Below are 22,750 nucleotides of genomic sequence, written 5' to 3' on the forward strand. Positions count from 1 at the left end.
GTGATCAATAGTCAATGTGGACCTGAGGTGCCTGAAAAGTCTGTTTCCATGCTGCATCTTTCAATTCAATTCAGCAGCCAATATTATGGATTTTTGCAACATTAATAGAATTGCTGTAAATATTTCCTTACACTTTTAGGAGAAAATCTTACTTCATTCAATTATAAAGCAACATTTAGTCCACAAGAGACAAAGTGGATAATTTTCAGTATAATCATCTGCATGATAATATGGTGCAGCAATTTAGTCACTCATTAATGAGTCAGTCTGATTTTCAACCCATGTCTTTTAATGGTAGTAAAGGAAAAATGTCTGGCAGCATCTGCAAGGAGTAGGCTATCCACACCAAATTAGTGTTAATGCAAATGTAAAATGATCGCTTTGAAATTCCAGACATTCTTTAAGCGCTATTCTCCATCCAAAGGAACAAGGAACCTAATTTGTTCTATATTTATAAAGCAGAAAAAAAAATGTTGGCCTAGAAATCACATTCAATTTATTTCATTTGCTGTGCGAGGCTCGTTTCCTCTGGACTCTTCAAGCACTAAAAGTCCTTTGTGATGGCCTAGATGAAGTCACAAACTGAAACAGCGCTTTAGTCCATTCTCAACTGTAGATACAGTCTAGGTAGCTCATGTTTACTCTATGAATAGCTGCTCAGTAGATCCTGAGACGTTGATGACTACATAAGTTGCTTGCAAGCACTCGTTAAGGATCCTTGATAGTATTTTGTTAAATAACATTAAAGCAAGGAAATGCAGATGCTGGTTTACGCAAAGGAACACATGGTGCTGGAGTAACTCAACAGGTCAGGCAACATATCTGGAAAATATGGATAGGTGACATTTCGGTTTGGGACACTTCTTCAGACTGATCAGTATGCAGAAGGGTCCCAACTTGAAACGTCACCTATCCATGTTTTCCAGAGATGCTGCCTGTCCTGCTGAGTTACTCCTGCAACTTGTATCATTTTGGTAGATAATACTTGACCAACAGGGATTGATCCTGACTTCGGGTGCTGTTTGTGTGGAGTTTGTACGTTCTACGATATGTAGACCGCGTGGGTTTACTCTGGCTGCTCCAGTTTCCTCCCACATTCCAAAGACATGCAGGTTTATAGGTTAATTAGCTCTGCAAATAGCCCCCACTGCGCAAGAAGTGGATGAGAAAGTGGGATAACATAGATTTAGTGTGAACGAGTAAGCAGTGGTTGGTGTGTTCTCAGTGGACCAAAGGACCTGTTTCTATGTTGGAGTTCTAAACTAAAACATTAGTTAGTTGGAGAAAGGCAATATTTGGACATTTCCACCATGCCAAGGATCCTTTAAGAATGGGAAGAGGATATAAGGCAAAGTAAGGCAGCTGGTGTAAGAGGACACAAAGTGCTGGAGTAAGCAGGTCAGACAGCATCTTTAGTGAACATTGATAGTGACGCTTTGGATCAAGTCCCTTCCGTCATCTATCCATACTCTCCAGAGACGCTGCCTGACCTGCTGAGTTACTCCAGCATTTTGTGCCCTTTTGTGTAATAACTAGCATCTGCAGTTCTTTATTTCCACATTATAGCAGGTGTAAGAGATCAGGAACACAACTTCCTTAAGAATACGTATGCTGCTTCTAGAAACCCAGTGCCTTGTTTAAGAACGTGCAAAGCCTCACATTTGGCCGGAGCCATTCACAAATGCATCACAGTGTGTCAACTGGCATAGAAAGATAGAAAATAGGTGCACGAGTAGGCCATTCGGCCCTTCGAGTCAGCACTGCTCTTCCATATGATCATGGCTGATCATCCAAAATCAGCCGTTCTGGCTTTTTCCCCATATCCCTTGATTCCCTTTGCCCTAAGAGCTAAATTTAACTCTCTCTTGAAAACATCCAGTGAATTGGCCTCCACTGCCTTCTGTGGCAGAGAATTTCACAGATTCACAACTCTCTGCATGTTCAGTAGAGTCTACAAACACTTACTCAATGGAAATATATTCTAATTTGTGCCTTGGTATACTAAACTACAGGTTTCAGAACCTCCAGGCAAATTCAAATTATGGTAATCAGAATTAGAAACAAAATTATAGGCTAAAACCAGTCTTTCAAAACAGGCATGTCTTATTCGTGCAGTACTCAACTAGTGCCGGTTTTCATCCTTTCACCAAGATAACCTTCTTTACATTTAGCACTGAGTATCAAATACTACATTTGAAAAAAATTGATGAATCAACGATCAAGTATTAGATTTTACAGTTGTATTTGCAATTGCAGATATGCCAAGTATAAAATTAATGCCCAAATAGAAACCCTGTAAAAAAACATAAATTGGCCAAAAATACATTTTAAAAGAGCCAACATTATACCCAGAAACCATGTCCTAAAATGGCATCTATCTGGTTCCAGTCACAACGTCACCTGATATAGCACATTTGAAAACATTATTCTATGACAAAATCAAACATGGATATTAGCCTTCAGGCAGTCAGACAGCAGCATAGTATGGCCATCTATGCAAAGTATGGCTGCCATGTAGGAAAGAGGAGGCTACATGGAAGAGGAAGAGGACTCCACTTTTCACAGTGCAACTATGAAAGCCGAGTGACCACGTAGAGACTGAGAAAGGTTTACTGTGCCTGGAGACTTTCAACCAGCACTATTTGAAGAACTTGGGGCAAGAGGTGGCTGCAGTGGTCTCCTTCAGGAGTAAGAAACCTGTGCTGCTGAAACAATGCCAGATCTCGCACAAGATGTCCAAATGAGCTAAAGACTAAAAGGTAACACTTTAATTCAGATACTTAATTTCCCTCTTAGATATTGCCTTAATTACATCACTTCTGCCTCAGTTCACAACCCCCACACTCACTCCACTATTCCATTCTAACTTCCCCACTGCCCACACAAAGCATGCCTCCAAATGCAGCTGAATAAAACATCACTCAATGTCTTTCATCTCCTTCATTTGTGTAAAGAGAGCGAAGGAATATGAGTGGGGCCACCCACACTGACAGAAGGATCTTCATGTGTTCAGCACTTGTCCCATTTCGATTAAACTACCCTGCTCCTTATGCGCTTAGTGGCTACAAAACCCATAGCCACCCCTGGAATAACTGCAATATGCAATCTGCCAGGGATCACTACATCCAATTTCCTTCCCCGTGGATTGTCACCTTGTCGTGGTGGAGAAGCTTGTGTGGTCCTGAGATCCTGAGAGCGATGCTATCTGGAGCTCTGCTCCTGGTAGGGTCACCCATGGCGGGAAGGTCGAGGGGGAGGTCTCTAACAAAGAGCAATCCAACCAAGACCTCAACGGTGGAAAAGACGGTGGATGATGGCTGACTTTAGTGGAACGTCACAACGGCTGGGAAGGCGGCAGCAGAAAAGGGTCCCCGGTCGTCTTGGATTCCATGCCATTGGATCCTGACCCAGATCTGTCAAGGACCGTGTGGTGGCTGTCTGTGCTCCAGTCTCCCCGCGTTAAACAAAGTCACGCACAGGCGTCCTCCATAAAGGAGAGTCATCCTCACTTCGAGTGACCGCCGATGATGACTACATCCAATTTGATTTGATACCCTCATTACCATCTGTGCTGTTGCTTCACTGTCACTCACGCGTGCTGGTGTTTTGTTGCACGGTTTGGGCATTGGACATTCCCACTCGGGAAGAGATGGAGCTGGAACAATAGAAGAGGAGATGTAGGAAGATGATGGCACAATAGCACTGCAGATGGTGCAGCTGCCTCAGAGCACCAGCTGCCCAGATTTAATTTTGACCTCCAGTGCTATTTGTATTGGGCATGCATTATCCCTGTGACCACATAGACTTCCCTTGTGTGCTCTGGTTTCCTCACTCACCCCAAAGACCTGCTGCAAGGTAGGTCAGCTGGCTGCTGTAAAATTATCTCTATATCAGTGGGCTTGTGAGAGCTCAAGGGCATTTTATTAATCATATATGAGTGAATAGAGCATCTAAAAGTCATATGTCATATGTTATCTGAAATTACAGAGATATGGCATTAAGAAACTGAGCAGAGATGCCATCTGTAACCAGATCACTTTTCTCATTGAGAATCAATATGCCATACATCTGATTTCAATGGATAGAGATTTGCTTGCAGTTTTTCAGAAGCAAAAGGTTTCTATATGCAAGCAGCTATCTGTTCTCCATGAATACAGTTGCTTGAAGCAAGCAGTCCAAAGAGATACCACGTCACAAGCAGGTCACTGACAGGAGCAGAAACATGACTGAGGAAAGCTCTTTTCACTCTTGCAGGAGCAAAGACATACATCAACTTCCACCTATACTTATTTTGAATAGACTCCTGCTCAGATCACACAGTAGATGAGTGGAAGACAGTAGGGACCAAACATCTGGCACGAGAGCTCGTCTAGCATGGCTCTGGACGTGAAGGATGAAACAATACTGACATCCTGCCTCATCAGGTCATCAAATTACCTTCTACCAGACAGCACGCTCACTGTGTCACACAGATAGCCATTGGTCTTGTTTAGTTGTCTGAAGTAGGCTCAAGAAGATTTTTTTATCAATCATAAAGATCATTGGTGTACATTCTTTTACTTATCCAGTCCCGCTGAAAATTCAACGGTCACTCTTCCTCCCACTGTTGGGAGATCCGATTCCTTGTAACCTGCTGCAGTCAGGTAGAAGAAAATAGACACTAAAAAGCTGGAGTAACTCAGCAGGACAGGCAACATCTCTGGAGAGAAGGAATGGGTGACGTTTGGGGTCGAGACCCTTTCTTCAGACTGAGTCAGGGGAGAGGGGAAACGAGAGATCCCTGGACGTTGGTAATGGTCTGGCTGGACCTTGCTGTCCTTATGGTCAGGTGTCCATACCCCCTTTAACAGCATCGCAGTAACTCCGTTTGTCTTTGTGTTAGTAGTGTCTGTCGTTGTGTGAGCATTTGCCTTTAAACGTAGTGAAATGCTTGTGTATGTGTTTGCTTCATTGATCAAACTAAATAAATGAAAAGAGTTCTCCTATTGCAGTGCCTGTGTCAGCGTTTTATTTCATTGGTCAAAATAAATTAGACTGGAATCTTTGAATGAGATGCCATGATAAAGTATTTAGAAACACAATAAATTCAGACTCTAATTTTTTTTTTTAAATCACCAAAATCAACTTTATTACAACAAACTATATTCCTATGAAAGTATAAGAAAATAACTGCAGATGCTGGTACAAATCGATTTATTCACAAAATGCTGGAGTAACTCAGCAGGTCAGGCAGCATCTCGGGAGAGAAGGAATGGGTGACGTTTCGGGTCGAGACCCTTCTTCAGATGTTCAGGGGTTCTTCATGTCTGAAGAAGGGTCTCGACCTGAAACATCACCCATTCCTTCTCTCCCGAGATGCTGCCTGACCTGCTGAGTTACTCCAGCATTTTGTGAATATTCCTATGAAAGATGGATAACTACATGCCAAAATCTTTTTTTTTTTAAACGGACACTTCAAACGATTACAAAATATGCCTAACAATTTCACTGGCCAGACCTTGCTGTCGGTTTGTTCAAGTGTCCACCCACCTTTGACAGCATCGCGGTCTCCGCCCCCATTCCATACCTGGCTGTTGCAGCTGCACTTCTGTCAGCTGTCAAAACAGGGTTTGACAGTTCCTGTCGGACCTTGTCTTCTCCTGATCCCAGTCCCGTTGACGTTGGTAGTCGACAATGAAATTTCTCCGTCCTCAGTACCGGCGACAACCTAGCAAACCTGTGGACAGCATGCGACAGCGCCCGCAATAAGCTACAATACCTGGCGACAAACCAGCTGTCGCCGAGAAATTTCTAGCAGGTATTTTTTTCAGCAAGCGCCGAGATCCGCTACGATTCATTGAAGACTCCTCACGATCAAGCCCGCGACACCCTGGCGAACGTTCGGCGACAGCCTAGTCGCCTTAAAATCTTCCTAACTGGGACAGGCCTTTTACTAGTTTGAGACATGAATTAATAAAATAATACCAAACAGGCTATTTCAATGCACCTGCATTGCTGATCTTGATTTTACAGTCAATGTACTAATATTAAATCTCAGCTTCATTTACTCAATGTGGACTGCACAATAATAGAGAAATTCCAGGGAAGCAAATTCTGATTTATCCACAAAAGGCTAAACATAATCATATAATCATGCCCTCCTTTCATCGTAATCTCTATATTACTAACACTCTCATCTTGTATATATATATATATATTTGTATATAGGTATGTTCTCGAAATACAGCCAAAATGGTACATGATAGCGCAACAATTTTAGGCCCAACTTACTCACCATTCGCCTGCGGTGTGCATTGATAAAGTTTCATTACATTTTAAAAGTAATTAACTCAATAAACTTTAATAAATACGCTCCTCCCCCGCGCAGCGGGAGGACCGGAGCCCGTCCCGGCATGCCCCCAGCCTGACCTTTCTCCCGCGGTGCAGCGCAGTGGCAGAGGGTCAAAGAAGATGGCCGCCGGCAGGACGAACATGTGGCCGCCACGATGGCCGCCCAGGGCCGGGATGAGTGGCTCCCTCTCCCCCCTTGCCGGCCCCCGGCCCCGGGGGAGACTCCCCGGCCTGCAACGGGTCCGCGGGTTGTCACCTCTCTCCATCCGCAGGTCACCCGGCTCACCCTTCCTTGACGCCCTCTCTCTCCTCAGGTCAGCAGGCTCCTCCTGGGGCTTCAATTGCCTTCAACGCCTCTCTCCTCAGGTCACTGGGTTCACCCTGTTCTCGGTGTCCTCTCTCCTCTCAGGTCACCGGGTTCACCCTGTCCGCGACGCCCTCTCTCTTGACGCCCTCTCTCTCCTCCTGCTGTTTCTCCTGGGGCTTAGCGCCTCTCTCCTCAGGGCACTGGGTTCACCCTGCCCTTGGCACCTCTCTCTCCCTCCTCAGGACACTGGGCTTATGTTGCATTCCGCGCCTATCTCTCTGCTCGGGTTACCGGGCTCACCCTGGTCTTGACGCTTCCCTCTCCGGGTCACCGTGTTCGTCGTCTTTCTCTCTTTCTCTCTCTCTCTTTCCCTCTCTCTCTTTCCCTCTCTCTTTTCAGGTCACCAAACTCACCCCGCTCTCGGCGCCCCTCTCTCCCCCCCCCTCCCGGGTTGCCTGCTTTCTCAGCCCCTGTCCCCGGGATAAGGTTTGGACCCAACGGGTCCACAGGTCGTCTAGTAGTTTTCTAAAAAAATCCTTGATAAAATGCAGGTATTCAATTTTAACACCCTTGTCAATTTACACAAAGCAGCACAAATACACTACCTTGATCCAATATATTTCAGTTGTGCAGCATATTTATGAACATAGAATTTAAAAAAAAAATAATACTAAAAACATAGCACAAAAAGTAAGGAAATTTGTGTTTGGTAGATTATTTCTTTATTGTAACAATGCTTCTTGGCAATAAATCTTATACCGTTGGAAAGCCTGTTTATTTCCCTTTTAAATGGTGCCACATTTGTAAGGAACATGCATTTGTGGGATGAGCAGCAGAGCTGAGTATAAGGGATGCGCCCATGAAAAATGTGCCAAATCTTCTCTGCCAATGCCAAACAGCTTATTCTGCCATTGACTCTTGTTCGGTGTTGTTTGGTGGATTGGATGATTGGTCTGAAGAAACAAGACATATTGGCAATTTAACAATTTATTCATTTAATAAACAGGAGCCACAGTAGCGTGTGGAAGAACCATACACAGCCACAACAGCCTGGCACCTCCTCCTCATGCTGGTCACCAGCCTGGTCACACACTGTTGTGGGATGGCATCCCATTCTTGTCAGCACCTGGGGGTACCAGAAGCTCAAAACAAGAGTCAATAGCAACAGCAGAATAAGCTGTTTGGCATTGGCAGAGAAGATTTGGCAAATTTTTCATGGGCGCATCCCATATACTTAGCTCTGCTGCTCATCCCACAAATGCATGTTCCTTACAAATGTGGCACCATTTAAAAGGGAAATAAACAGGCTTTCCAACGGTATAAGATTTATTGCCAAGAAGCATTGTTACAACAAAGAAATAATCTACCAAACACAAATTTCCTTACTTTTTGTGCTATGTTTATATCTGATCTGGCTCCAAACACATGCTTTTCAACATACCTCAAACACTGTATAACAATGCACTGATTATCTCCAAACACGTCCAGAAACATATACTCTGAACTTTTTGCTCAAGGTCTTTCTATTTACGTAGAGGTAAATATCATCAAAGAGTTTTAAACAACTTTAATATCACTATCTCAACAATTCCCCAAGTGGCTATTTCTACAATGTTCTTTTTGTCAGTTCAGTATCCTCCATTACTAGTATTTATAACCTTTGCCAGTAAATTTCCCCGGTGTGGGACGAATAAAGGAATATATTATTATTATTATTATGATTCTACACTGAACAGTTGTCTTCAATTACAAGTGATTTGGTGAATCGTATTTTGCGATCTCCTTCAAACCATCAATGAGGCAATGCAAGTCCTGTTTCTCCAATTGTTAAAAAATATAGTACAGGTCTACATTACCTTGGTGCATGAATGGTGAGTGGGCATTTTGGAACTGAAACTGGATCACTGTTCTGAAATATCTTGTACATCCACCTTTTTTGTGAAACAGTTGCATAACTGTCAGGAAAATATCAATCAAATTTCTTGCCAATGCAATCTAATTTGATATAATTTAATGCATACTTGCATAAAATGAAAATAATTATTTAGCATTAATTGATCCCAGTGGAAGAGATGGACATTTTAAGGCCACTTTACCAATCACTGGCCATGCTCTGTCCTGACCCTCCTCTTCTCCAACATTTTTTCCTGGCCCTTCCCCCGCCCCCCAACCGTCCCCTGCAATCAGTCTGAAGAGAGCTCCTCACTTGAAACATCACCTATCCATGTTCTCCAGAGAAGCTGCCAGATCCGTTGTTACTTCCGCATTTTGCCTCTTTCTTTGATATAAATCAACATCTGCAGTTCCTTGTTATTACATTATACCATAAGGAACTGATTGCCAAGAAGAACAATTTTAAAGCAAGCCAGTTTCTTCTCAATCTCTTCAGAATCTCTTCTCAAACTATTTATGTGCAGGCCCAGATATGCCATAATGTGCCATGATGCTTATCTGTAACATGGCAATATCACAGTTTGCATTTTAAAATAATATCACAGCACATTGACAGGGTGTGTGAATCTTCCTACAAATACAATCAGTGGTATTACCTGATGAATCCATCCTTCGTTCTTCTTCATTTGTTGATATTCTTTATGTTGATGATTTTCTGTGACCTCACATTCATGTGTCTCTGACTGTTACAGCTGCTTCCAATAAATTGTTTCTTCTTTCTTATAAAAAACATTTGCCCCCTTAACTACTCTTCACATCCTTGCAAACAATGACATTTTTTAGAACCTCTATCGTGTTCATAGCAGCTGATGGAAAACAAAAGGCAGTTTGGATAGCTGCCTTTGTTGTTGGTGCCATTCAGAAATTTCCAATATTTTTCACACTGATTTGCAAAAATGTTTCTCTGCATCATCCTCTTAATTCTTAGGTTTAGTCCCACTAATGGTACTTACCTCTGGAAAGGAGAGAGGGAGTTCCAGGGCATGCAAGAGGATTGAATCAGAGAATTACATTCTGATTGCAATTTTATAAAAACCTGTTCTTTTGGAAAATGAAGTCTCAATTTTTCCTTCCTTATGACACAATTTCTATTTACTGTTATTTTGTTTGTTATTCACCACGTATTTTTGTAGTTCCTCTAACCCATGACTTAATTATATCTGAGGTGCAGCAAGAGGAAACAATTACCTTTGATTTCAAGAATTCTGATTTGAATTGTAAAATTACCACATTCAAAAAATTCATCTGAACTTGCCCTTTTGTTTTAAAGCGTAAATAGCAGGAAATACTTGTGTATATAAAAAGTATAATAATTGGCACTGTACTAAAAGTAATACTGAACTAATAATCATCAAGATAAGAATTTTAAGCAATCAAAAGCATCCTGAAAATTAATTTGCAACTTACATCCGGTTTCCTTTTCCGTCAAGGCATGTCACAGGAAGTCATTAAGACCAACAATGTTCAGCAAAGCACTTGGTGAAGGTCTATTCACAATGGTGCTATGGAAATTAAAAAAAATAATGATTAGTTTACTAAATTTTTTTGCAACTGTCATGAAATTTTATACTGACTGAAATGAATATATAAAGACACATGTATGTAAGGCATCTTTTCAAAATCTACACATGACGTAAAATGGAGATGCATACTAAAATGTGAGGAGAGTACTGTTGAACTTCAAAGAGATGTAGATAGTTGGAGCGATGAATGAATAGATGGCAGATGAAATTTATTGCTGAGAAATGAAATTTTTTATGCTTTGATAGGAAGAAAAAGAAAAGGCAATATAAATACGAGAACATAATTGGGTCCAAGAACAGGAAGATCTGGAGTTATATGTACTCAGTAACTGAATGTTTATTGCTTAAACTTGCTTAAAGATGAATAAGTGATTTGTTTAAATATGGCAATAGATCAGAAATGGGTGCTGCAGCTTCAAGTGATGCAGCTGGTTAAGAAACTGGTTACCAAAGACACATGGAACCCTTGGCATTGTAAAGACACCAAGTACCTGAAGAAGAAAATCCTAATGAACCTTTATAAAATGAGTAGGAAGGAACTGCAGATGCTGGTTTAAACCGAAGATAGACACAGACAGCTGGAGTAACAGCGGGACAGGCAGCATCACTGGAGAGAAGGAATGGGTAACGTTTCAGGTCGGTTTGGGTTCGGATCTGAAGAAGGGTCTCGATCCGAAACGTCACCCATTACTTCTCTTCAGAGATGCTACCTGTTTTTGAACCTTTATAAAAGATGGCTTCAGCCAAAACTAGGGCACCATGCCTGCTTATGCATACTACACTCAGGCACAGGAGAGGTGCAGAAAGTGTAGGAGTGTTCAAAAGATTCCATCGTTGAGGGACTACAGTTATGTGGATAGTTTGGGAAAGCTAAGACTATTCCGGCTGTATATATATGATATGATATGATATGATATGATATTCTCCTAAGACGAGATCTGATAAAGGTAATTTAAATCATGAAGCATGCAAAGGGAGCAGAGAGAAAATGTTTAAGGGGTTAAGAACCAGGCCCCACAGAATAAAGGCGACTGGCAAAAAATAAAAGTGATCATGAAAAACAACTTAATTTTATGCCAGTGATTAGGATCTGAAATATAGACTCAGGGCATTAGTGGAGACCAATTCAATTATATTCTTCAAATGAAGGCAGACAAAGTCTCTGAAAGGAAACAATTTGCACAACTACAGGGAAAGATTGTGTTGCTCTTACATACAAGTGTCACACTGGCACAGTGAAAAGAACCACTGCCTCGCAGCAGTGTTCCAGGTTCAATGCCAACATCTGCTGCTGATATGTGGAGTTAGCACATTCTCGCTGTGAATGCTTGGGTTACATCATGGGTGATCTGGGTTCCTATGTCCCAAAAACTTGCGGGTATTGTAGGTTAATTGGTCACTGTAAAAAATGCCCCTAATGTGTAGATGAATGGTTAAATCTGGGGAGAGATTATGAGAATGTGTGAAGAATAAGATATGGGATAAATGTAGAATTATTGTAAATGGATGTGTGTTGGTCAGTGTAGACTCAGTGAGCTGAAGGACCTGTTTTTGTGCGGTATCTCAACATGATTTATACAGCCATGCCTGCACTTAATGGGTCAAAGATTCTCATTTCATGTTGTAACCAGTGAGATATTGACTTTTTACTGAAAATATGGACTGCAATAATGAAATTATTTAATTCTAAATGATCATATTATCCTGATAGTTGATAGAAGCATGATAAGAGCAAAAAGTAAATGTTATAGTCAGAATTCCTACAATTAACGAATGGCTGTGGGTCTTTACTATGTTAAAAGCTATACACAAATGTTTAAGCCATTGATTTAGTTTACTTAGCATGTAATGGCATGCAGCTTGTTCATGAGTATGATAAGTTGTGATAAGCTGTGATTGAAATTTATGTGCCAAGGCTTTCCAATTGTGGAATGTGCTGGATGTCTGAACAGAGTTCACAGCAACTAAATATTAATTGAATAAACTTGTCTCGAGATGAACATAGTACTTTGTTTAAATATGTCAATAAATCAATAATGAGCCTTGCAGTCTCAAGAGTACCTCCCAAATAAATTTATGTAATGATTTTCTGTACGAAATCTCAACATCTTTTATGTTATATTTTTAATCATTACATAAATATTGTCGACTCACTCTTCTGATTTAACAGTTCATCTAATGCTTATACAAAAAAGTCTCATCACAAAACCCACTTTTAACTTTCTTCCAAAATCTGAGTTTGAAAATTAAGGCTAGTTTTCACTGTGCCCTGATTTATTCTCACATCTTAAAGACCCTAGTAGGTTAATTGACTACAGCAGGTCACTTCTTAATGTAGGGTAATGGGGAGTTGATGTGAGGAAATAATTTGCAAGGATACAGGAAAATCAGAACAGGTGAAGTGCAGAATGGCATTGCTTTAGCAAAATAACAAAGTTCTAGAGGAACTCAGCAGGCCAGGCAGCATCTGTGGAAGGAAATGCACAGGCAACGTTTCGGGTCCAGACCCTTCTGACTCTTAACTGGTTTATTTCCCTCGGAGTCAGCATCGGCAACCTGGTCCAAATGACTTCCTTCTGTATCATTCTAAGTATTTTATTCACATATGCAAAAAGGTCTAAAGCCTAGTAGAGCCATTGGCCCTAAATATCAGTTGCAGCTTCCATTTGAAAGGCTGGCTGCACCTATGCAGTTCATATTGTACATGTATGCCTACTATCACACTGGAGACTTAGTCTGTTGTTCAACATTTAGGTTAAGCTGTCCTTTGGAGAAGATTATTATTTGGTTTTTGCCCAATGCAAATGTTGCATGTATCTATCAGCTCCATGTAGACACGCATTGATTAATTTTCTGAGGATCTAATTCAATGTTTCAGCGAATGTTCCCATTTTGAATTAGCAACATAAGATAGGTTACTGAAGATATGAGGTGCTGGTGTCTGGATCTAGGACTCTGCCGGGAATGGGGCTGAGGTGACTGATCTCCAATAATCACAACCATTTTGAAAATTTGGGTCCAACCAATGGAGAGTTTTCCTTTTAATCCCGTTCAACTTCAGAAGTAGTAACACTCCTTGAATACACATTAGGTCCAAATGCTGCCTTGATGTGATGGCAAGGACTCTCATCTGTAGTATTCAGTTCTTATGCCTTTGTTTCAATTCAAGGCAACAATTACATTTGGAGCTCAGTCCTGGTGAAATCCAAAATTAACGCAAATGAGGTTATTGGTGGGAAATTGCTACCTGATAACAGAGTTGATGAACAACTTAAAATTAAATAAAGAGAAGAAAATAATTCAGGAATAAAAATAGAATATATATGACGAGATAAGGGAGGAGATGAAGTGTTGGTGATGAGTTGATGCTCGAACTCAGAGTTGGGGACCAGTGAGATCCTGAGTCACCACATATGCAGCAAATATGTCTCTCGAGGAACTTCCGTCCTAGATTTCTGAATGTGGACAATATAACAGGGAGAAAAGAATTCCACCCAGAAGTAGTCGCACCACTTAGTTAACATTAATCAAATTAGTGTTTAAACACAAGGAGATGTGACCAATATAGGCATTTGTATGAAACCACCACTTAACGATGTAGGCAATTTAGCCTTTCTTCTTTGCGTACAAATGCCAGGTAATGTTGTGTACAATGACGGGGTTGGAGATGCACATCAGCGAGTTGAATGCATGACTCAAAGCATGGTGTCAGGGTTTTGATTCAAATGGCGTAAGAATGTGTAATAAGGAAATTTAGGACAGGCTCCACTAAAACTTTAAGTTGGGCTATATAAGGAAGGTGAAAGTTGAATTTTTTTTTTAAAGGAAAGTGAATGTTGCAAGACAAGGTTACAGTTTGGATAAATGGAATAAGTTTGTGGTAAATTGTTAAAATGAACAAAGCACAAGTTTGAGTAACTAATAATACAAAATAAATTAATCAAATAGCCATGAGTAACATGTAGTGGCCAAGAACAGGAACTAACTATTCCAGGATGCTTGACATTCATAATGATAAGATAGATAAAATTGAAAAGATAAAAGTTGGGGCAGCCCTAAGAATAAATGATAAAATAAAAGCATGGACCAAAGAGCAGAAATTATAATCAAAATGGATAGAGATAAGTAGTAATATGGGACAAAAAAATACTAATGAGTAGTTTACAGCTCCTCCCTTGCCTCACCCTGAACCACAGTAACCTAGTTGTAGAAGTAATAATTAGAAAGTATCAGCACATGTAACAAAATACTGGTGGAAACTATTTTCATTTAGATTGGATAAATCAAATTGGAAACATTTGTTTGGAAGATTAGTTTACAAAAAGTATTTGGGACAGGAAAGTTCCCTTTCACCAGGGAACCAACTGGTTGAGGTCGACCTGTTTTTATGCAATGTGATAGTTAGTGTAAGTAAAGTATCCTGAACAAGAAAAAAGTAATAATATGACACCATTTTGTGTGCGAGGGAAAACAATTCCGCCTGAAATTAGTCCTGAACCATTGACGGTAGAATGGACTGAGCATTTTTCCAGTCGATAATCCATGGTAAGCATGAAGAAATATTTCATAACAAATGAATGCTGAACTAGAATATAAAAACTCCATGGGAAAAGTAATGCTTATATGGTCAACCAAGGATAATTAGGATAATATTAAATTGAAATGTTTGTAATGATACCAAGATGAGCTATAAGCCTGGGGATTTAGTTTGGAAAAACATTAAAAAATGATTTTTAAAAAAAGCAAAGATATAACATGAAAGCAAAACTAGCATAAAATAAAAACAAAGGTCACAGGATTTTCGACAACTGAGCAAAATGCGAATTGTTACAAAAAGTGTGATGGCCATGGAGGCAGAAGCTGAAGTTACGATGGCAAGTAATGGCTAAAGTATTAAACATGTGATTTGTATCTGTCTTCACTGTACATAAACATACCCAAGCATCCAGTGGAGGAAAAAAAAATAACGAGTTAAAAGAGCACAATGAAGAATTTTTCTCTTAATTGAGAAAATTCCTTGGAACCAACAGCCATCATCCATACGTACTAGAAAAGTGATGATAAATTCCCTAGACCCTAAAATTGTTTCAACAGATTTGACAGGAAATGTAAATTACCTTTTTTTTAAAAAGAGAGATGGTTTGGAAGTGGCAAGCTCCAGACTGTTAGCCTTAAATCAGTTATCAGGAAAATGATTGAATCTATCATTCCGGCTTTGGTAACAGGACATATAGAAAATCATAACATAATAAGACAGAATCGTCAATATTCAATGCAAACTGTGTTTGAAAAATCTAATAAAGATTTTTGATAGCACAGATAAGAAATAAACTGTGTTTAAATTTATCTGGATCTTCATGGCCATTTCATAAGATTTCACATGACAATGATTGCATAAAATGAGTCACACAGTTTGGGCAATACCAAATGTGTACGAAGGAACTGCAGATGCTGGTTTAAACCAAAGATAGACATAAAAAGCTGGAGTAACTCAGCGGGGCAGGCAGCATCTCTGGAGAGAAGGAATGGGTGACCTTTCGAATCTCTCGTTTCCCTTATCTCTAACCAGTCTGAAGAGCGGTCTCGACGAAACGTCACCCATTCCTTCTCTCCAGAGATGCTGCCTGTCCTGCTGAGTTACTCCAGCTTTTTGTGTCTATCTTGGGCAATACCAATATGGATGGGGGATTAGTTAACGGAATGAAAAGAAAATATGAATAAACATTGGCAGGATGTAATAGATCGGATGCCCTGCAATCAGTACCAGGATTTAGGTTATTTAGAATCTATGTACATTGGAGTATAATATATTTGAGTTTGCTGATGATACAAAGCTAGCCGGGAAATTAATCTGTAAGGAGGAATTAATCTATAATTAATCAAAGGCACGTTCAATGTATTTTTAGATACTAGGGAATCAAATGGTATGGTGATCAAAAGGGGAAGTAAACAAGATACTAGATCATTTGTAATTTTATTGCGCTGTAGAGATGGTTAAAGGAGCCACATGCCCTAATCCTATTAAAACATGCACAGATGTTCAGATGATCCCTACACATTAACAGAAGCCAGATCAACAGCTTGTGAGTTTCCTGAATTCATTTAATACAGGAATGAAATTGAGAAACTAATTAGGAGAAATAGAAAGGGTACACGATTTCAGACTTAGGAAACACTAGTTCTTGGCTGGAAAGTAATTCCCCATCGTGCTCTCATGTTAATGATACTGTGGTATAACTTACGTAGTGATGGAGCATACTCATTTAATATCATTTCACCATTAATTTTAAGCATAACATAATTAAGCATGCAAAGTTGGCATATAATTCAACCTCTCCTTTTAGCCTTTCTACAGAAAAGGCAGCCCTAGCTTCAAAGATGGCTCAAATTTCCACCACATTCCTTAGGTACGAAAAATGAAATTAAATATGCCTTAGAGATTGTGATTATACAATGAACTCAGGGTAAAAGCTTATTACTGAATTATGCAACTACATCGTAAAAAAATCATCTCGTTCGATATATTTTAGGCTGCTTTTCTACTTATTAAATTTTAAATATATATTTTTTGATACTTATAACATAATTGTATAATATTTAATCTTACTCTTGTAAAGTAATTGACAAGACAACATGTCACCTCAGCAGTAATATTCCAAGGATAAATAAGGTTTAAAAAATGACATTAGTAAGGTAAAAAGACAATATTAAAAATAGGTAAAAAGACAATATTAAAAATAATCAACATATATGATTTGAAATGTGTTTATGAGTTCAGAAGCCTGATGGTAGAAACTGTTCTTAAGTCTGATGGTACGTGCAGCCATACTCCTGTATCGTCTGCCTGACGGTAACAAGGAGAATAGCCTGCGTGCTGGGTGGCTGTGGTCCTTGACGATGCTGCGTGCCTACCGCAGGCACCGCCGGTAGAAAATGTCCTGAATGGCCGGGAGACAGTTGCCAGTGATGTGCTATGCCGCCTTCACCACTCTCTGTAGTAATTTGTGGCTGTGGGCAGAACAGTTCCCGTACCAGACTGTAATGCAGCCCGTCAGCAGGCTCTCGATGGTGCATCTGTAGAAGTTTGTGAGGATGCTGGCGATCATGCCAAACTTCCTCAGTATTCTCAGGAAAAAGAGCCACTGGTGGGCCTTCTTTGTTATTGTGTCTGTGTGCAGTGTCCAGGAACGGTCCTCAGTGATGTGCACACCGAGGAACCTAAAGCTGCTGGCCCTTTCAACATCAGCATCACCGATGTGGATGGGGAGGTGTCCACTCCCCCGCTGTCTCCTGTAGTCCACGATCATCTCTTTAGTTTTGCTGACATTGAGAGAGAGGTTATTTTCCTGGCACCAGCTGTTTAGTACCTTTACCTCCTCTCTGTAGGCCGTCTCATTGTTGTCCGTGATGAGGCCCAAGATGGTCGTGTCGTCAGCAAACTTTCGGATGCTGTTTGAGCTGTGTTTAGCAGTACAGTCGTACGTGAACAGGGAGTACAGGAGAGGACTGAGCACACAGCCCTGTGGTGTGCCTGTGTTGAGATCAGTGAGGAACAGGAAATCAAATATCCATCCAGTCCAAGATCAAGGAGCTTGGGGACGTGTTTTGAGGGAATAATAGTGTTGAATGCCGAGCTGTAGTCAATAAAGAGCATTCTCACATATGTATTTCCTTTGTCCAGGTGGGTGAGCGCAGTATGTATTGCCATGATGGCATAGTCCGTGGCCCTGTTTGGTCTATATGCAAACTGAAGAGGGTCCAAGTTGTCAGGGAGAGTGGAGCAGATGTGAGTTTTGACTAGTCGCTCGAAGCACTTCATGATGATTGATGTCAGTGCGACAGGACGGTAGTCATTTAAACAGGAGGTTACTGGTTTCTTTGGTACAGGAACGATGATGGAAGCTTTGAAGGAGGTGGGAACCACAGACTGACTCAGAGAGAGGTTGAAGATGTTGGTGAACACCTCTGCCAATTGATCAGCACACACTCCGAGGGCCCGCCCTGGAATACCATCCGGCCCTGGAGCTTTGCGGTCGTTGACCTTTTTTGAAGGACCGCCTAACGTCTGCCGTTTGTAAGGACAGTTTGATGACATTAAAGTTTGCAACATTAATAATTCTGAAGCAGCCGATACTTTATTGTTTATAAGACTGTATTTTTGAACTCGATAAAGTAATGTATTTCAAATGCAGCAGTTCTTCCATGCATCATGCTATTGGCCAACAAGACTGATGCGAGATGACGCAATGACTTCCGTAAAAGTGCAAAATAACCTTTTAGATTTCAGACTGATTGATACTGGGTTTGTCATGACATCTTGGATTGAGTTATACCCTCTGGAGCCTTTTTTTCTCTTACAATTTAGCTATGATGATATTTGAAAACATAGGTACATGTTGGTGCTGATGTAGATATACTTCAGCTGCAACATTGCATCAAACCTATAATGGTACTGGTCCTGCTTTGCATCTGTTTACTCTAATGCATTTTCATAGTTATTACCACTTACTCTTTTGCATTTATTTTCATTGTTAACTAAATTTAAATGATGTGTCCAGAGCACAAATAAACAAAGCACAAATAAAATTTGAAAATATTTACATTTAATTATTTTTTTTATTAGTCTATAAAACGGCAAAGCATTTTTTCTTGATTACCGTCCTGCCCTTGCAGGCCTATATCAAATCTCTTTACTTCCACTCTAAAACGTGCATAACTGGACACCTTAACTCAAGAGCCCACATTCCAACTACATCCCGACATTCAACATGCCATTTCTTAATTTTATTGACAACTGGAAATGCTACCAAGTGGAATAGAAATATCCTTTGCTCATCCCAGTGATAGAATGGATTATGCTTTGGAGCAGAGAAATTAGGATAACCACATTTTTAGAGAGGAACGTGCAACATTTAGCAAAAAAGAATCAAAATTGCAATTTCAATGTATTTCAAAATAGAAAGGGAGTCAAGGGAATGGTATAAAAATGTAGAACGCTAACAGGAAACTTTTCCTAACAATGTCCCAGTCCAAATGTAATTTAAATGTTGTTATTGTACCTGCCTCAACTACTCTGGCATCTTGTTCCATATACCACTACTCTCTATACTCTGATTCAACCCAAGCTCCCCTTGGATCCCAATGTCCACTCTACAATGCGACACTGAATGACTTTCTCTTGGGCAGCTTACAACCCAACAGTATGAATTTTGATTTCTCTAACCTCAAGTAACCCTTGCCTTGCCTTCCCCCTCTCTCTCTGTCTGCTGTCTGCTGTCTGCCCCCCCACCCTAGTCATCCTACTTGTTTCACTGTTTTATCCATTCATTATCACCTTCGCCACAGCCAATCATGGACCATTGTGGGCTCCACCTTTCCTTGATCATCGTTTCTGCTTTTGATTTGTCATTTTCATACCTTTCATTCATCTGTTCTTTGTACCTTTTCATATCTTTATCCCCTGACTCTCAGTCTGAAGAAGGGTCTCGACCCATAACGTCACTTATTCATTTTCTCCAGATATGCTGTCTGTCCCACTGAGTTACTCCAGCACTTTGTGTCTATCTTTGGTGTGAACCAGCATCTGCAGTTCATTCCTACATGCTTTCTCTATAAATTTCGACTCCATGACTTCCACAATTGATGAAATGCCCACATTGGTTCCCGTGTGCAGAAATGTGATTGGAGTGATCTAGTTTTCTAATATTTGAGTGATCTGGTATTCAACGGTCAAAAGAGAGTCAAGAGTGTGTTATTATCATATGTACAGAAACGGAACAATGAAATTCTTATTTGCAGCAGCACAACAGGTTTGTGAACACAGTACTCACTAAATTATAAACAAACATAAAAAGTTCAATAAACAAAAACACAAAATCCGAAATCCCTCATCAAGGCACGATTCTCATTCTATTCGCCATTCTAATATTTATTCCTCTTTAATTTATCCTTAAGGAAAACTATGCTTTAAAATATATTAAATATGCTTCTCATATTGTTTAGCACTTCGTGATGTCTTTAACGACATTTCAGCCCTTACCGCCAAGTATAAACAGTGGACCGAAAGCTTGCGTTGCAACAGTTAATTTTTAAAATGCGCCAAAGATATGTTACAAAGAGTTTCAAAAACTATAGGGCAGTAAGTTGTGTAGTTTCAACCCTTCCCCCAAACGGCAACTTTCTCCCAAAAGGAAAAAAAAAAAGTACTTGACGGCGTGGAAGAAGCGAGGCAACGCTGCTGCATTCCTGCATCTGTGCCGTTAACATTTCAATCGCGTCGGAGCGCTTACCCACTGCGTACAATGAGAGCTTTCCCAAACAATGGCAGCGCTATCAGTCTCCCAGCTGTCAGAGCTGAGCAGAGCAGGGCGGAGCGGGCGCCAGGCCCCGTTACCAGGGCAACGGCCAGCGGCCCGGCCCGGCCCGCTCAGCGACGGGGGCCAGAGACTCCCTCCCTCGCCATTACAGCATCGCTTCACCACATCACACCACACCCGGGGCTCGGGCCAAGGTCTTCGCCGACACCCAAAGTACCGGGCACGTAAAACGTCCACTCAATGCAACACCTCTCTTTCTTCAGAATATGAAATTAAAACAAAACTTCTGAGATGTGGCAGTGTGTTAATCCTGCTGTTAAAAAAAAAACCCGCCTCGCTGTAAGTAAACAACGCTGGATATTGAATAGCAAATAATGCTGCAGGGAAGTTTGGACGTGATTTAATTTATTTCAATACTGCCGGAGTAGGATTTTTAAAAATATATACATTCTTGTGTCGTGTGGAAATTGAATAAATTCTGAGAGTTATTTGGCCGCAATCCGCGGTTACAGTACAGGGTTCAGACTGCTCAGCCAACATGCCTCCTCCTGGCCCATCGAGAACATAAATCAATGAACAAAACATAACGTGCTCCTCGTCTTCTCTGTCGCAGTGTCACTGCGAAGTTGGAATGTGCAGATCAGTCCTGGGCTGATGATGTCTCCATTGACACACTTGCAGTAGTACTGTGTGTGTGTTTGTTTGTTCACCGACATCCCGACCTGCTAACTAGGCATCATTGCTCACATCCACACTCAATACATATTTTTTCCCAATTAAATTTGATTTCAAATCCTAGATATTTTAAGCTTCCACTGATCGTTGAAGCATTTTTTTTTAATGCAAAGGCGAATTCAATTTTTTTTGGAAAGTTATTTTATAAATAGTTGTGGGAATCTGCTCCTGTATTTTATTTTAATCAGCAATGTTTACACGGAAGATATGGAATCTTTATTTATACTGGCTCGTTCATTTTACTCCAAGTACGACGGGACTGCGCTGGAAGAGTTTGCAGAAAGCTCTCGGAACACGTTGATACTGCATACGAAACATTACACGGGAACTGGAGGCAATGAAAGATGCTCGAGTCGCCATCTTCCGCTGCTTTCAGAAATATCTGCTCTTTCCTGCCTCGATTATATTGGCAGCAGCCTTTTACAATGTGCTTAAAAGTTTATTTTAATTGACATCTGCAAGGCTCGTTCCGCCTTTATATTTGAATTAAAGCAGAAGCATGCAGAATGGCAAGAAATCATTTGCACTCACCCAAGTGAAACACTGACAGCAGCGTTGTGCGATTCCTAAACTTTCAGCTTGTTTTCTTAAAACTACTGAATTCCAGCTCCACTCCGCTCACGTGATCTCAACCCCGCAGGACTGAGAGGCAAAGTGGGTTTTCCACAGGCGCTGAAAACAAGTTTTGCACTCTTTCAAGATTTTTCTTATATTATTAACTCGAACAGACACGTTGAATTGGAAACCATCACTTTAAAAGTATCCATTTATTTTCTCTCATTTGTTTTCACCTCTGCAAGTTATTTTACCCCAGAATATCTATGGAACATGTGGCATTAGTCTATTTTTCTTACTTGATATGTCATTTGTTATTAATCACATGCCAAGTCTAAACAGAGAAGTGACAGGTGACCAAATTTTAAACATATTTCTCACATTCTGAGCTGATCTAAAATATTATTTCTGACCTAATTCACCATTTTAATCAGGATAACTAGTCATTATATTTCCTCGGTCTGAAGAAGTGTCTCTACCCGAGACGTCACCCATTCCTTCTCTCCAGAGATGCTGCCTGTCCTGCTGAGTTACTCCAACATTTTGTATCAATCTTCATTATATTTCCTTTGCGGCTACTGCTTTTACTCTGAATAAATGTGACCTGTCATTCCCAACAAAATTTCCTAACTTCTCTCTGCACATTTCCCTCAAGGCAGTGCACACATGAACACAAGAATGCAGGTTATGATCATTTGGCCCCTCAAGTCTACCCCGTCATTCAATATGATCGTGACTGATAATCTTTTCTTTCACAAAAAGACACAAAGTGGTGGAGTAACTCAGCAGGTTAGGCTGCAACATATCTGGAGGACATGGATAGGTGACATTTCTGATCGATACTCTTCTGAAATATCGTCTATCCATGTCCTTCAGAGATGCTACCTGACCCACTGAGTTACTGCAGCGTTTTTATGTCTTTTTTTGTAAACCAGCATCTGCAGTTCCTTGTTTTTACAATCTTTTCCTCCAGTTATTTTACACGTTAATGTTTAAATTTAATGGGAAAGTACATTTTAACTCTTATTTTA

General features: G+C 40.5%; 1 protein-coding gene across 6 annotated transcripts in view; it reads right to left on the reverse strand.

The window, feature by feature from the left end:
• The window catches only part of LOC144601427 (fibroblast growth factor receptor 2-like), a 152,499-nt gene extending 130,714 nt beyond the window's left edge, over positions 1–21,785 (reverse strand). For 4 of the 6 annotated variants that reach the window (XM_078413531.1, XM_078413534.1, XM_078413533.1 and 1 more), the window contains exons 1-2: positions 21,696–21,785; positions 9,998–10,092 (exon numbers count right to left, since the gene is read on the reverse strand). The gene's annotated coding sequence lies outside the window, so the exon portion shown is untranslated. Of the gene's footprint in view, positions 1–9,997; positions 10,093–20,402; positions 20,441–21,695 lie in introns of those variants that run through there. The other 2 variants (XM_078413527.1, XM_078413528.1) reach the window with 2 other exon arrangements.
• Between the last annotated feature and the right edge of the window lie 965 nt (positions 21,786–22,750).

Source organism: Rhinoraja longicauda, chromosome 16 (assembly GCF_053455715.1).
Source record: "Rhinoraja longicauda isolate Sanriku21f chromosome 16, sRhiLon1.1, whole genome shotgun sequence".
NCBI lineage: Eukaryota > Metazoa > Chordata > Chondrichthyes > Rajiformes > Arhynchobatidae > Rhinoraja > Rhinoraja longicauda.